General features: G+C 40.1%; 1 protein-coding gene across 1 annotated transcript in view; it reads left to right on the forward strand.

The window, feature by feature from the left end:
• Nucleotides 1–1348: 1348 nt before the first annotated feature.
• Nucleotides 1349–16646, forward strand: part of AMMECR1 (AMMECR nuclear protein 1) — a 114478-nt gene continuing 99180 nt past the window's right edge. Inside the window, exon 1 of the mRNA XM_072123686.1 lies at nt 1349–1844. The gene's annotated coding sequence lies outside the window, so the exon portion shown is untranslated. The remainder of the gene's footprint in view (nt 1845–16646) is intronic.

Here is a 16646-nt window from a genome sequence, read left to right on the forward strand (position 1 = left end):
ATCCCAGAGGTGCGTTCTCCGACCAGGATGAAGTCGCGATTCTTCAAGATTGTGTGTCCATTTTCCTGCATCTGTCACTTCCCCGCTGAGGTCCGCTGTTGTTCACCTTCTTCTTCCAGGAGTATGTGAGTGAATTGTTTTGCAACACAAATTAAATAGTAAATCCCACGCTTAGTCCGAATCAGTCGGGTTGTCCATTGGCCACACCCCCCGATTTGTGTCACATGCAAGTCGGCGCGATTGCACCAAAATCTGATCGCGTGCGCCAAAAACCCCACTTAAATGCGGCGGAAATAGTCGGGAAACCCGATGAAAATGCACCGTGCAAACCCTTAATAAATGTTCCCCACTGTCTGTTTATCAGTGTGCATCGGTGAGTGAGCTCCGTCCTGGACTGCAAGGGGCAGAGGGAGAGAGCCAAGCTCCATGAAGCCTCAGGCAAGATGGCTGCCGACCCTAAAGTCAGAAATTACTGGGTCGTGTCTAGGGGCAACTGAAATTTTGTACACTTGGGCTGATAGAGACAAGTTGGAATTATATCTGTGAAATTCTGTATTTTTGTTAATAACAGTGAATTAGAGAATGTGTTATTTTAGAAACTTGTCTTTGTGGGAAAACTCTTTTAAGAGAGAAACTGACTTCCTGTCCACACATAAGACACTGAGGCAGATTTGCTAATAAAATTAGCAAAATTCTGCTGTAATTGGTGCCAAAATGTGGTGCCAATACATGTCTTATACTACATTCATTAACTGTTTAGATGCTTTCTGCATTTGTCGAAAATTGGGCAGGCCTTAATTGAGACCTAATTCGTTTAAAAAAAAAAAAGAAATTTCCTTATAAACTGTTCTAACCAATTGGAAACACAAACTTGGGCAGGACTGATAACTCACATCTAATGTAGGGTCACTTGTTAACAGATTACCTTCTCTACAAATTACATCATGTACTTTCCTAAAGAGCAAGTGATTATATATCTTTATTTACAATTTCTTTAAATTGAAATGCTTTAAATGTTTAGTAGACAACCCATGGCATGTGTGAACAGTCACAATAAATGTAATTTTAGTAGAGTAGGGGACAAGAGAAGTGGTTGTACAGTGAGCATAGTTTCTTAGCTTACCCTTAATAGGGTTTCTTGAGGACAGCTACAGGTTTACTGCAATGCCTCTTTGATAGACAAGTGACTTTCTGGTGTTCGGCCAACCTCATCTACAGCTATGCCTTTGTTATGTGAACTTCAGCTCAGCCTCAGGACTGGAGCCGGGAAGAAACTGTCCGTCGGGTATTCGTGCTGGCCTCTCCGTGTGGCCCACCTAGATTGTAAAGGCCAATTGATTATGTACTTTGCATCTCACGGCCAGACTGGGCCTCTTGTTTCATTAGCAGTAGAAATCTGTCCCCAGTGGCCAGAGATCAGGTCATCTTCCCCTCACGCTGGTGTTTTATTCCAAGGACCCACGTGGTGCTGTTCCCCTGTGTTTCCTGCCAACCCTTTTCTCCTCAGTTTAATCCACACACCCACAGCGACCCAGATCTTTAAATTCAGCAATTCTTTCTCAGGTTTCAGCAAGTCATTGGCAGCCGGGGCTATTTTTGGGACATTTTTCTCTCTCGCTCTCCCTCTCTCCCACTGTAGTGCAGATGCAGCTCAGGGAAACGCAGGGAGCATGATAAGAACCCGCAGCTATATGCATTGTGGAATCCTCTCTTTCCTACTGATTTCCCTCTTCCCCTCCTCTGATCACTCCACGATCCGTCTCTCCCTTCCGCATTCAGGCAGTGAAGCCTCTTTATCGGGATCTCAGGCTTGGTCGCACGGATTGGTAGACAGCTGCAGCACGGTAAGGACTGCACACTTCACACTGCAGCCTTTTTATTTTAATGATGGGATTTGTGTGGGGAGAGCTTGCATTCTGTGTCCATGTCTTCCAAATCTATCTTTGCTGCCATGGCAGGCACAGTCAGGATCATCTGATCTCCATTTCTCTGCACTTGTAAGTAGTGCTATTACCCTTCATCTTGCTTGTGCGAATTTCCTTTATGGGTGATAAAGACATCTAAGATTTTCATGTCACAAACCAATATATGTGAAGCTCTAGCCTTTCTGATAAGACCATCTATCTATCTATCTATCTCTACTGCACAGGCCTATCTTTTATAAATGATGTGTTACATCTATATAGTAAGTGCATAGATACTAGATTATTCTAGTATTTAACAGGTTAATGACCATGTATCTATCTTGTTCTTCTGCATTGGGTTGAGTCATACTATATATCATACTCCGCTAATAGCAGAGTCCATAGGTCCATGAGGATGAGGGTGAAGTAAGGAGTACATGACGCAGCACTGCGTGGCAGACACAGGACCCCACTGTACAGTAACCTGGTGCTACCCTACAGTCACACACTGCAAGCCAGAGGGAATGTACCATGCCAGGCTGCAGACGCTCATTTATACAGAAGAGATGTTGTAATGGCAATGCCCCCAGGTGCAATAGGGCTTCCTTCAATTGCTGTGCAAGATTACATCCTAATGAATCAGCAGTGTCATCAGAATTTCCCATTCTTTGCCTGGGAGGGATGCTCTCCATTTCAGCCAGGCCTAGTTCAATGTGGAGCTCTACACTACAATCTTAAGACATGATAAAGACAAACTTGTCCTGCCATTAATATAAGTGCATGCAGAAGCTAGTCATCCCTCATTCTCTACCCTGTATAGGTTCCCCTACCTTTATTCTATTGTACTGTGTGCTGGCTAGATATATTCAATGCAGATATACAGTATGCAGCACATTAATATCTATGCAGCGTACCACTTAAATGTCTGATGTCATTGAATAGAACAAGATAAAATTAGTATATGATCACTGTACTGGAATCTGTGCTTAGTCACATCTATTATACTAGGAACACTGAGAGACAGGGCTGCAGGCAAATCTTCTGCAGCTTGGTCTACTGGATGATCTGAGCTTAGATTGCCTTATAAGACAGCAGAGGTTTATTCTCAGAGCTGCATTTTTTATTATACATTTTATTTATTGTAATGGTCTCAATATCGCATTTGTAGTTGAGATAACAAATACATTTTCAGTGCATGAGGATGGCAAGAAACTGACTCTCTACTTTTCATTGGATGTACAACCCATAACCATAATAGGATCTCAATCAGAACAATATAACTAATAAAGGGGTTGGCTCATCAGAGACCACCCTTTTTAAATGCAGGTGCCCCAGCCATTAGATGATACTACTACTTCTGCCCAAGCCTACATACCCCCAGCATCCCCAAAGATGGGAAGTTGCAGCCAGTATTACAGGACAGATATTCAGATGAAGAATGGATTGTGTCCATTGTTACACTTTTCTGGCTTGAAGAGGTCATCCATAGCATTCATAGTATCCACTGTCTATAATGCCCATATGGTTACTTGATACTACTCCATCAATTATTATACCAAATTATATTTTCTGATTTATGCTACACATGTATTGGATTATACAAAATATAATTCAGAATGATATTTCATGAAAACTAGAGATCCAGTAAAAAAAATGTAATTCTATGGTAGAAAAAATAATTATCCAAGGTAATGGACTCCATGTGCAGCGGTCATTGCATGTTGAGAGTTGTAAGAGTTTGTATGTTCTCTCTGTGTTTGCTGGGGTTTCCTCCGGGTCCTCCCACACTCCAAAAACATACTGGTAGGTTGATTAGATTGAGGACCGATTTGGCAAGCTTTGTGTAATCCGTGTGTACTATACGAATAACGGAATTATCATTATTATTACCACCGATGCAATAGCCCCAAGTTTGAGTCCAGACAGAGATGTTTCCAACTTCCCTATGTAATTTTAGCAATCCCTCTTTTATATTTATGTACAAACAATCCAACACAAAAAGTACAAACAACACTAAACTTATGACATAACTCACCCATTGCCTGCATACAGAAGGAATTGCCTTGCACACAGTTCAGAAGATTTCCGCACATCTCCAGCACAATACCAGACATCTGTCCCTAATTTCCAGGGATGATGCCAAGTTTCAAGTTTTATCCCTAGAGATATTGGTTTTGGAAATGTCATTATTTTTCCATATTGACACAGTTAAAGTTCTGCATTCAGAGTTAAAATGTCTTTATCTATTTTCATTCTGTGGGATGCCTGCTCCAATATTTCAGAAGATTGTCTGCTCAGAATACAGAACTACCATTGTAGTCACGTTCAGTGTGTACCTCATGAAGATTATTCTGTCTCCATCTAGACTAGAATGTAAAGATAAGATATACCTTCCCAGTAACATGTGCCATATAATTGTTGCCAAGTAGAAATATGATACAGAACCTATTATTAAGCCTTTTATTGCCACTGAGATTTATTAAAGGGGACAGATACACAGCACCGGATGCAACAAGTATTGGATAGTTAGGAAAATGGACTTTGTTATTTCAAAGCCTGGTTATACAAATAAGTATTAATGAATTAATACAGCCAGACACATTCAAGTAGTATAATAGATCTCGCAGGTGTATGGTAGTGCAGGTTACCTGGTGGGCAAACCCAATGGTGGTTTATGTCTCCATCCCTGGTGGTCTACAGCAGTGAGGTGGCTAATGTAAGCAGACAGACAAGAGTACATATTTAGCAAAGAGGATTGTGTCATTTTAGGGCATTGAGGTAGAAGGAAGGAAAGGTTTATAGCGTCATGGCTTATCTAAGTTAATTATGAGCATCTGTGTTAATTTGTAACTGTGGACGGGTTGATGTTTGCATCTCCTGGACCCTGGCACCTAGAAACACAATCTGGGTGTCATATTAGATAGGAGAATCTCCCCTTTAATAAGACTTATATGATATATAGATTGTGTATGGATGCTTGACAGAATCAGATATGTCCACCCTTAAAGTTGTACTAAAAAATTTAGATTTTTTGTACAGCTTTCTATTTCTGATTGTAACTTTAAGAGTGGATATCTCTGGTTCTGTGGAGCATCTGAAATATCCCCCACTAAGGCCGGACCTAATGGATTTGGGGCAGCTGGATTCCTCTGGTGCCTGAGTGGCTGGCTGGAGCGCAGGCTAGTGCTTGACTGGGTCATGGTTACTTGGTGTGACATTTCCGCACCCATGAAGGGAACGCAAGGTCAATTAAGTATTGTTTTAATAGACACTCCCTGAACACATGGGTGGAGGAAGTGGGTTGGAGTTGTCCACGCAACCTCCAGATATGTTTTTAAAGCATATCAATACATTTGTATACATTTTATTACCTGGAGTTTATTACTATTTGCCTGTTTTATAACACCAGATCTTGCTGGTTTTTGAACCTTCAGGTATGGCACGACACGCACAACCCTGAACAGCTGAAAGAGCCCTTTCACTAACAGTGCACATAGTAGGTATATGCAGTTTAGCAGAGTACAAATACAAGTGTATTTGTGTGTTTGAACTAATGGGTAAAGGATAGTTCGCACTTGATTATTCTTCCTGCCTGATCCTGTGATAGTAATATCACCCAGGAAATGAACAATGGACACAAGGGGTGCTCTGATTATATTAGGTGAAGACACACCCCTTCACACACATTATAAAGCATGGGTGATTTCATAGCAAGAACATGACATATAATGTATAAGTTTATCAAGGTGTATAGTGTAAGGCCTAAAATGCCAAAAAATAGGTAAATCCAAAAACTTATACCATATACTACAATACAGACGGTCCCCTGCTTAAGAATACCCAACTTACAGATGACCCCTAGTTGCAAACAGCTCTCTCAATGTTGGTAATTTACTGTACTTTAGCCCTAGGCTACAAATAACAGTTATTGGAGGTGTCTGCAATGAAGCTTTATTATTAATCCTGGTTATGACAACCCAACATTTTTAATATCCAATTGTCACAGAGACCAAAAAAAATTTGTCTGGAGCTACAATTATAAAATATGATAGAGATTCAACCTAAGAACAAACCTACAGAATCTATCTTGAACGTAACACAGGGACTGCCTGTACTATTGAATTGCAGTATATGGCAGTTTTGCAAAGGGGGCATCGATCAGAGCCAATATGACGACACCCCCGCATCTGTGGCTATTAAATGCGTCAGCCAGCATTACCAGTACTAGTCGGGGTGTTAGCCATAGGTGTTTGCTGCAATATACAGCAAATATCTCGGATGTATGGAGAGGGCTCAGCCCGTGATCTGGTAGTCTGTTAGGCCCCTTCTACACTGGCGTTTTTCACGCGCGAGTTCTGCGCGTGCATTTGACGCGCAGAACTTGCATTGCACTCTGTCCCATTGTATTCAATGGGTCTTTCTTCATTTGCGTTGTTTTGCACGCGCGTGCTTGCGTTCGTTTGCACGCGCGTCAAAATCGCAGCATGCTCTATTTTTGCGATTCACGCGCATTTTTCACGCCCCATTCAAGTCTATGGGGACGTATCAAAAACGCATTGCACTCGCAAACATTGCAAGTGCAATGCGAGTGCAATGCGTTTTAAACGTAAGGGTTGCTAGGTGACCAGTATAACAGTATTTCCCCTGCTCGCGAACGATCATTTAATTAAAAAAACACAATGAAGAACAGTGAAGAATAGAATAAAAACAGTGAACACAGTGAACACAGTGAACACAGGATCATTTAAGATAAAAACACAGTGCAGAACACAGTGAAGAATAGATTACAGATGTTCGGCACATCTGCTTACTTGTCGGGAGATACGCGCGGAGCGGTGCGAACAAAATAGCATGTGAAGAACAATATATATGTGTGAAGAAGACATTGCAGATGTATGGAAACATCTGCAATGTGTTCTTTACACACATATATATTGTTCTTCACATGCTATTTTGTTCGCACCGCTCCGCGCGTATCTCCCGACAAGTAAGCAGATGTGCCGAACATCTGTAATCTATTCTGCACTGTGTTCTGCACTGTGTTTTTATCTTAAATGATCCTGTGTTCACTGTGTTCACTGTTTTTATTCTATTCTTCACTGTTCTTCACATCTGCTAACTTGTCGGGAGATAATATACGCGCGCGGAACAGTGAAGAATAGATCGCAGATGTTTGCAACTTATCAGAAGACATTATTTTTCAATTAAATAAAACATTTTATTCCCGAACCTTGGTCCCTTTGAAAAAGTCCCATTGACTTAAAAAAACGCGCGTGAAAAACGCACCGAAAACGCAAAAAAACGCGAACAAAAATGAAACAAAAACGCAGCAAAAACGTCAGTTTTTCACGCATTGCACCCTGACGTGAAACGCAACGCTAGTGTGCAAGAGGCCTTAGTGTATCAATGTGAAGGAATTAATGTTGGTATTCTTGGTGGTCTAGAAAAACAAATGATCCATGTTAGGATCCCTGGTGATTTAGGGTTGTGAAGTGATTACACCTGCCTTTTCAGCAGTGTAATGTGAGCTTGCCTGTGTATAGTGCAGAGTGCAATTCAGGATTTCTGGCGCATGATCTGCAAGAATCTGACGCCCCCTGCTCTGCCCCGACAGAGAGCACCACTTTTTTCTGGTGCACCTTTAACATGGGATGTGTGACACATTTATCTGCCTTGCAAGCTTTTCCTTTTTTCCTCCAAATGTAACAATGGTCATTATGGCCACACAGTTCAATTTTAGCTTTATCCGACAACAGGACATGTCTCCAATAATTAAGGTTTTTGTTCCTGTGTGCATTTGCAAACATTAATTTTTATGTTTATTTTGGAGTACAGGCGGTCCCCTACTTAAGGACACCCGACTTACAGACAACCCATAGTTACAGACGGACCCCTCTGCCCACTGTGACCTCTGGTGAAGCTCTCTGGATGCTTTACTAAAGTCCCAGACTGCAATGATCAGCTGTAAGGTGTCTGTAATGAAGCTTTATTGATAATTCTTGGTCCAATTACACCAAAAATTTTGAAACTCCAATTGTCACTGGGGCAAAAGAAAAAAAATTGTCTAGAACTTCCATTATAAAATATACAGTTTCGACTTACATACAAATTCAACTTAAGAACAAACCTCCAGACCCTATCTTGTATGTAACCCGGGGACTGCCTGTAATGGCTTCTTCCTGGCATAGTGGCCTCTCAGGCATTTTCGATACAATACTTATTTCATTGTTGATAGTAATACGCTCTTACCAGCTTCGGACAGCATTTTTAGAAGGTCCTTTGCTTTTGTTCTTGGGTATATATACATATTTCGAACCAAAGCACATTCACCTCTGGGGCACTAAACCTGTCTCTTTCCAGATCAGTATGATGGCTGAACATTCTCATCTTGCTTGTGTATAATTGCTTGTATAATACCTTCTACCTCCCTATAATAATGAATGAAATACCTTCGGGTATCTCAAAATGGAACTCAAGTATGAACCAGGCTTGTACAAGTTCACAATTCTCTTCCTGATATCTTGGCTGATTTCTTTAAACTTTCCCACAATGTTACATACAAAGAGCAGTGTGTTCCTGGTGTCCCTGTAAATACATGCATTTGGCAAATAAAAATAATTTTGGTAAACGAAATTGACCTAAAATTGTAAAAGTTTATTATGATTTCATGTCAGACTATATCGAGTATTTATATTGTGCTCCATGCAGTGCACTGGCCTTTCATATTGTTATTCTATCCTTAAAGGTGTATTCCCATGAAGAAAAAAAATGTAAATATATACTCAGGATAACAAAATAACACATTGTCTAGTTCCATGTTTTTGGTTTTTTTTTAAAATAGAGCATTTGGTTGCCGTAAATCTTCTGACTATGGTTGGATTCTTCTCCTGTAAGAAAAACATGCATACAAAGTATGTAAAACTTCTGATTTCAGCTGTAGGTAATTAATATTAAATCTCACTCCAACCCCTTAGAATTGTAGAATCCCTGGTGGTAGGGGTAAGGTATGCAAATGTATCTTTGACCATAGGCTGTTTTTTAATGCTACTTTCTCTATAATATTGGTAGGAGACACTCAAAACACTGCCTTAAATGTGGATATATATAATACTGCCCATAGGTATAGGGAAGTGTTTTCTATTGAAAATAAAACAATAATAAAAAATGTCCATGTATTTATTATCTAGTGCCATCCTATTCTGCAGCACTGTACTGAACATGAGGTACATATACAAACAGGGTGCTGCTTGAAAGAGCTTACTATCTATGAAGAAGAAAGAGTTACAAAGAAGATGACATTGTTTGTATAATGGTCCAGCCATTCTTTATAGGGTTTTAAAATAATTAAATAATGCTACGTGAGTCACCATCTATTTTTCAGAATCTGCTAAGGGAGTACATAGACAGGAGGAGAGAACTGGGGAGGTCAGTGAAAAGAGAGTTAAAGGTACATGCAGTTTGAGAGTGTGATAGCCTTCCTGAAGAGATTCTTCTAGGGCAAATTTCAAACATTTGTAGTTGGGTATTAGTACAGGGTAGTGTTTTCCAGGGAATAATTGTTTTTGGGATATATGATAGAGACCTGAGTGGGAGGTTAACCCCTTAAGGACGCAGGGTTTTTCGTCTCATTTCTCGCTCTCCAACTTCAAAAATCCATAACTTTTTCATTTTTACGTGTACAGACCTGTAACATTTTAACATTTTAACATGCCGTGTACTGCGAAGCTGAAAAAAAATTCCAAATGTGGAAAAATTGAAAAAAAAATGTCACGTTCTTGTGGGCTCAGTTTTTACGACTTTCACTCTTCGCTCCAAATAACACGCCTACTTTATTCTTTGGTTCGGTGCGATCGCAGTGATACCAAATTTATACAGGTTTTATTGTGTTTTAATACATTTTCAAAAATTAAACGAATGTGGACAAAAAAGAAAAACATTTTTTTGCCATCTTCTGACGCTAATAACTTTTTCATACTTTGGCGCACGGAGATGTGTGAGGGGTAATTTTTTGTGAAATGAGGCAACGTTTTCATTGCTATCATTTTGAGGTCTGTGCGACATTTTGATCATTTTTTATTTCATTTTTTATGTTATGTAAAAAGGTGTAAAAGTCGCATTTCGGACATTTGGGCGCCATTTCCCGCCTCGGAGGTCAACCCTGCCTGTAACCGTTTTTATATTTTGATAGATCGGGCATTTTGGGACGCGGCGATACCTAATATGTTTGTGATTTTTACTGTTTATTATGTTTTATATCCGTTCTAGGGAAAGGGGGGTGATTTGAATTTTTAATATTTTATTAATTTTTTTTATTTTTTAAACTTTTTTTTTCTTTTTTTTCACTATTTTTTAGACCATCTAGGGTACATTAACCCTAGATATTCAGATCGCTCCTACCATATACTGCAATACTTCTGTATTGCAATATATGGCATTTTTGCAGCACATTCATTACAATGAGCCACTGGCTCATTGTAACGAATCTGCAGATGCCAGATAGTCTCGGGTCAAACGAAGACCCAAGGCTACCATGGCAACCGATTGCCGCCCCCCGATGGCGTTCGGGGGCGCGGCGATCATAACAAAGATGGCGGCTACTTTGCCGGCGGCGTTGAAAGGGTTAATAGCCGCGATCGGTGCAATATGCAACAACCCCCACCTCTGTATGAAGAGGACTCAGCCCGTGAGCCCTCTTCATACATCCCTTATACCTCTGCGCCGTAGAGCTACAGCGCAGAGTGTAAAGGGGTTAAACATAAAAACAAGAATTATCTTACATCATTGGCAGATGGAAGAGTACAGGTAGGACAATAGACGGAGATGAAAAAAGAGAGATAGGGAGGTTCAGCACTGTGGAGAGCGTTGTGTATGAGGATGAATAGATTGAATTGGGAAGGCGACGGGCAAGCAGTGAAGTGACTGGCATAGTTGAGTTGCTGCCTCGGGTTATGATGATATCACAGATGGAAATGGTGAGGTTATGGATCAGTTAATTAGTAGATTTTAGAATTTAATAGATTTTAGAATTTAGAAAAATTAGGTAGTAAGGGGACATGTTAGAGACTGTTGACAGACAATCATTGGTGTTCTGCAGAATTTATAGTTTGGTATCAGCAACATGAATATGGTAATCTTGTATGGAAAACCAAATCTGATGAAAGATTGCCCAACAGGGGCATTGTAGAGAGAAAAAGAGCAGATGATTAAGTACTGAGCCCGGAGGAACCTGACAGCAAGAGGAAGAGCAGCCAAGAGTGACATAGAACAGGATACACTGAAAGTGTGGTCAGAGAGATAGGAAGTGGACCACAGGTCCTGGAAAGGTGTGATCAAGTTTTACCAAGTAATTGACTGTTTAGAACATAACTGTACTTTTTGTTTCTATGGCTCAAGTGAATGAACAATCCATCAGATCCCTCTGTAATGTTGAACTATCCACCTCTGTATCAATTACTTTATGAGTACATCATCTTTTTTAATCTGCAAACATTGAAACTTTACAGTGTAAACCCTCTATGAACTGATAGATTTAACCTAATCTGAGAAAGTGCCATAAATGATGACCCTCTGTTTTCTATCACTAAGCCAATTTCTAACCCAAAAACACAGATTTTCCTCTAGTCCCAGCAGTCTCACTGTATGTATGTACTGATAAGTTCATCAGCTTGTTAGGGGTTAAAATGATCTTTATTGTGTTAACATCACTAGGGGGTTGAGATGTGAGAATTTTCTTTTGTGGGAAAGCCCCTTTAATGCCATTTGGGCAATGACTGCTGGATCCTCACCAGCCCCTCTTAGAAACTGGTCAACCTACCGTAATCCCCAACATGCAGAACCTGAGCACCCAGCAGACAACACACTGTTCAGTTTCCAAGGTCTAGGTGACATGAAAATATGATTTTTCCAGTCCTGTATTTCTGTCCTGTATGAATCTATATTTAGGTAACATTTTTCATCCGTATGTGCACATATGTCATTGTATTCGTATAAAATACAGTGGGATGCCAAATGATGGCTGGTTGATGGATGACTGACTATTGGCTGCACCTCCCACTGGTTCTGGTCTCACTGTATACTGCACATATATACAGCAGCATGCGGTGCAGAACAATATGCAGTACATATGCAACATTTCTATACAAATATATCTTGGCAAATGTATTGTAATCCACAGGTTAGGGAATAACAATCAAAGTTGACTAAACCTCCTTAAATGTTCATTAGTCTCTTGTGGTAAAAAAAAAAAAAGTAAAAGCTAAAACATCAGCAAAATTCCCTGAGGGACTTTGTCCTTTCTCAGCAGCTGGAGACGTTGACCAAAGGAAGCTGAGTATGTGACATCTGTAGCATACTGTAACTAGCTAAAATTATGAAAAAATATAATACAAATAATACACTCCCACAATAACTATGGTTCCCATTTTAATATATTCTTATAGGGGTTTTTTTAACCATATTTGACATTACTGGTAACCTGTGGGGGTATATTGCACATACTGTACATACTGTTTAATACATGTAAAAATGAAGTTCCTTAAAAACTTCCATATTCTTAATTGAAAATCCTTTAAAATTCCATTAAATGACATTGGGGTACAGGAAATTGTGTGAAGGCTATCATTTCGGAAGAGGAAATGTGACCTTGCAAGTCATTTTCAGGAAAGGGGAATAAACCCACAAATGCTAGCATTAGCGATAATTTCAGAACTTTTGCAGATAGATAGATAGATAGATAGATATAAAAAGGAAAGTCCAAAGCAGCACAGCCGAAAATGGGTGCAATAGCCGACAATTCCTCGGCAGTGAATCCCATAGAAAATGAAGAGGCAGCACTCCAATATGTGTTGAAAGGGGTGAACCTTTATTCCATAAACCCCTTTCAACACACCTCGGAGTGCTGCCTCTTCACTTTCTAGATAGATACATAGAAAGATAGATAGAGTTGAAAAAAGAATAGGTAGCAATCCAAAAATCCAAAATTCCAAAGGGTGAAGCTTATTGAAACAGTGGCAACATTTCGGTATGAACCACCTTCATCAAGCTTGATGAAGGTGGTTCACAGCGAACCTATGCTTTTTCCAACTTTGCCACTGAGGGATCTTGCCAGGATCCATGGAGGCTCTGTACCTCCTCTATTGCAGTTTTTCTCCACTGTGTGGACTTGGTTTTTTATTTAGATAGAGAGATATGTACTAGCCGACCAGTATCCTTTCTCTTTGGGATCCATCTTCTCAATCAGACTGTGGGTCCCCAATCACCTTGCTGCTGCACGAGGGCTGCTGTGGTTGGAGCATTTAATCCTGACTCACAGAGCATTACAATGGTGTCGCCCAATAACAGATGTTACAGATGGGCCCTAGGAATCCAGAGGGGACAGGCCTCATGGGGGACATTGATCTGGTGCCACCAGAAACATCAGAAAGCTCTGGAGACATACAAGTCCTGATAAATATCCCTCATCATTTCTGTTCACTCAACCATGAATCCTATCTGCTACTATTGGTTCTTAGGTCTTTCTGCATTCACATTGATATCAGATATTATTAGAACATAGGAAGCTCTGTATCTTATAAAACTGACTATGGGGCCAGTAACTTGATGGTTGTAGTAAATCTCAGTGCACTGACCTTGTGTAAGCTTAAAATTCACATGTCAGGATTGAATAATGCTTACAGCATGATTCCGGTCATGTGCAGAGCTCTCTTTATGGAAATTGGCAGAGGAATTTATTATTTTAGTAGAGGCAGCGCCAGGTTCCCACCAGATTTGGGCATAATGTTCAGTAGGGTCATATGAAACATATGCCTAGATGTATGTTATGAGTTACAGGTTATTAAGTGCTCTCATCCACCTAAATTTGGATAGGAAACCTCTTTTGCCCTAGATGAGTCTAATTCACACCTAGTCACTATGCCAAATGTTTGTCTCTTCCACACTCTGTTTCCTCCCCCCCATGAATAGAAAATGACTTTGTGTCACCAATCATTTACAGGTATGTGTCTCATATCTTTAAAATGGCTTCTTAGGACTATTTCAAAAATACCGTATTTTTCGGACAATAAAGGCGCACAAAAAATCCTTTCATTTTCTCAGAAATCAACGGTGCGCCTTATATATGAACCTTACTTACAGACAACAGCTGCTTGAACTGTGCACAGGTCTGCCACCTGCTGGTCATTCATCCTTATAGTCAGGTGCGCCTTATAGTCCAGTGCGCCTTATATATGAACCTAGACATTTTAGCAGGCATTTATTGATGGTGTGCCTTATACTCCGGTGCGCCTTATAGTCAGAAAAATACTGTATACTTCAAAGCCATTCTTGGGTAATCCATAGATTTCATTTCCTCCGATACTTTTGAGCTGTCAAGGGCAAAGAATTTCGGAGTCAGGAAGCCAACAAAATAGGTATTAGATAATTGGTTTAATGTTTCATAATGGTGTTTGGTATGCCTAGATTGTTAAATACATGCTGGGGAATGTGCTAAGCCCCTGTGAGAAGATATGACATAATTAGGAAATATGTCCCCATTTTACAGGTGTGGCTACGCCCCTCTCAGTTGTCAAAGGGGCCAGAATTAGGTAGATATTCAACTCAGTATCAGACCCACCCCGGCTGAGGTCTGTTTTTCTTTATTTTATCCATTGTTTATTTTTACTGTTTTACTTTTATTTATGTCTTTTTATTTCATAATTTTTATAACCTATAAGTATTGTCCCTTCACATATTAAACTGCTGATTAATAAGTTTATTCCTTGTGGGTCTAGATACATTCCCGTACCTTTATAAAGGTGAATTACCGCTAAACCATGTTACCCTATGAGTGTCTGTGTGCTAACAGTTAGCTTGTGTTCTGCTATAAGCAGTGTGTGTCCAGGTGAACTGTACAGTACTTAAAGCAGCGTGTATCAGAGTGTAGTGTATGTCCCTGGTGAATGAACCCCGTAGGCCATAATCAACAGGTGGTGGCTGCGAACGTTAGTGCATGGAAGAAGGGTGACTGTAACAGTGAGCAGAGTGACTCTTTGCAGTTGCATCCCACAGGCGTTCAAGCAGTGTGGGGGCAGAGAGGGGTGTAAGTTTGTTTCCCCCGTGAATCAACATCCCCCCAACATCAAAATCACTTTATAATAATAATTAAATAAATTTTTAAAAAAGTCCCCTAATCACCCCAGTTACATGTAAAATCCAAATAAAGTATATAAAACACAAAAACAACAAAAAAGTACATTTTTGGTATCACCATGTACATATTAACCGGTTAAGGACCGGGCCCTTTCCCGTTTTTTCATTTCCATTTTTCACTCCCCACCTTCAAAAATCTATAACTTTTTTATTTTTACACGTAAAAAGCTATGTGATGGCTCGTTTTTTGTGTAACAAATTGCACTTCATAGTGATCACATTGAATATTCCATGCCATGTACTGGGAAGCGGGAAAAAAATTCCAAATGCAGTGAAAATGGTGAAAAAACGCATTTGTGTCTTGTGGGCTTGGATATTGCGGCTTTCACTTCACGCCACAAATGACGCATCTAATTTATTCTTTGGGTCAGTATGATTACAGGGATACCACATTTGTATGTTTTATAATGTTTTCATACATTTACAAAAATTAAAACCTCATGAACAAAAATTTTTTTTTTTATTTTGCCGTCTTCTTGTGCTTATAACTTTTCCATACTTCGTTGTATGGAGTTGAGGGTGGTGTCATCTTTTGCGACTTTTGATGATGTTTTCAATGATATTATTTTTAGCACTGTACAACCTTTTGATAACTTTTTACAGAATTTTTAATTTTTTTTTAAATGGCAAAAAAGTGCCAGTTTTGACTTTGGACGCGATTTTCCGTTACGGGGTTAAACGCAGTGAAAAACCTTTATTATATTTTGATAGATCAGGCATTTTCGGACGCGGCGATACCTAATGTGTTTATGATTTTTACTGTTTATTTATATTTATATCAGTTCTAGGGAAAGGGGGGTGATTTGAATTTTTAGGTTTTTTTATTATAATTTTTTTTTTTAACTTTTTTTTTATTTTTACTATTTTTCAGATTCCCTAGGGTACTTTAACTCTAGGTCAGTGATGGCAAACCTTTTAGAGACCGAGTGCCCAAACTACAACAAAGACCCACTTATTTATTGCAAAGTGCCAACACAGAAATTTAATTTGTGATTTATACTCCCTTCTCTGTCACAGTTTTCATTGATACCAGCACCCTGAGGACATCAATAAAGCAGAAAATAGTCCCAGGTAGAGCTGTCACTTTAAAATAGCTCTGTGCACAGCAAGTCCTGGGCTGTCTGGGACTGCAGGAAGATACCTGGAGTCATCTCTGGTGATGGCCTGAGTGCCCACAGAAAGGGCTCTGAGTGCCACCTCTGGCACCAGTGCCATAGGTTAGCCATCACTGCTCTAGGTTGTCTGATCGATCCTATCATATACTGCCATACTACAGTATGGCAGTATATGAGGATTTTACTCCTCATACATTACAATGTGCTGATAGCACATTGTAATGAATGGGTTAACCCGAAGTAGCTTTTGGTCTTTGTGAGACCCGAAGCTACCATGGCGACGGATCGCTGCTCCCCGATGACGTCACTGGGAGCGGCGATCCTCGGAAAGATGGCGGCGCCCATGCGGCGCCATCTGTTTGAAGCCGCCGGCAGCTTTGCCGGCGGCGATAAGCAAGAAAACACCCACGATCGGTGCCGGCACCGATCGCGGGTGTTACCG

This window comes from Engystomops pustulosus, chromosome 9 (assembly GCF_040894005.1).
Source record: "Engystomops pustulosus chromosome 9, aEngPut4.maternal, whole genome shotgun sequence".
NCBI lineage: Eukaryota > Metazoa > Chordata > Amphibia > Anura > Leptodactylidae > Engystomops > Engystomops pustulosus.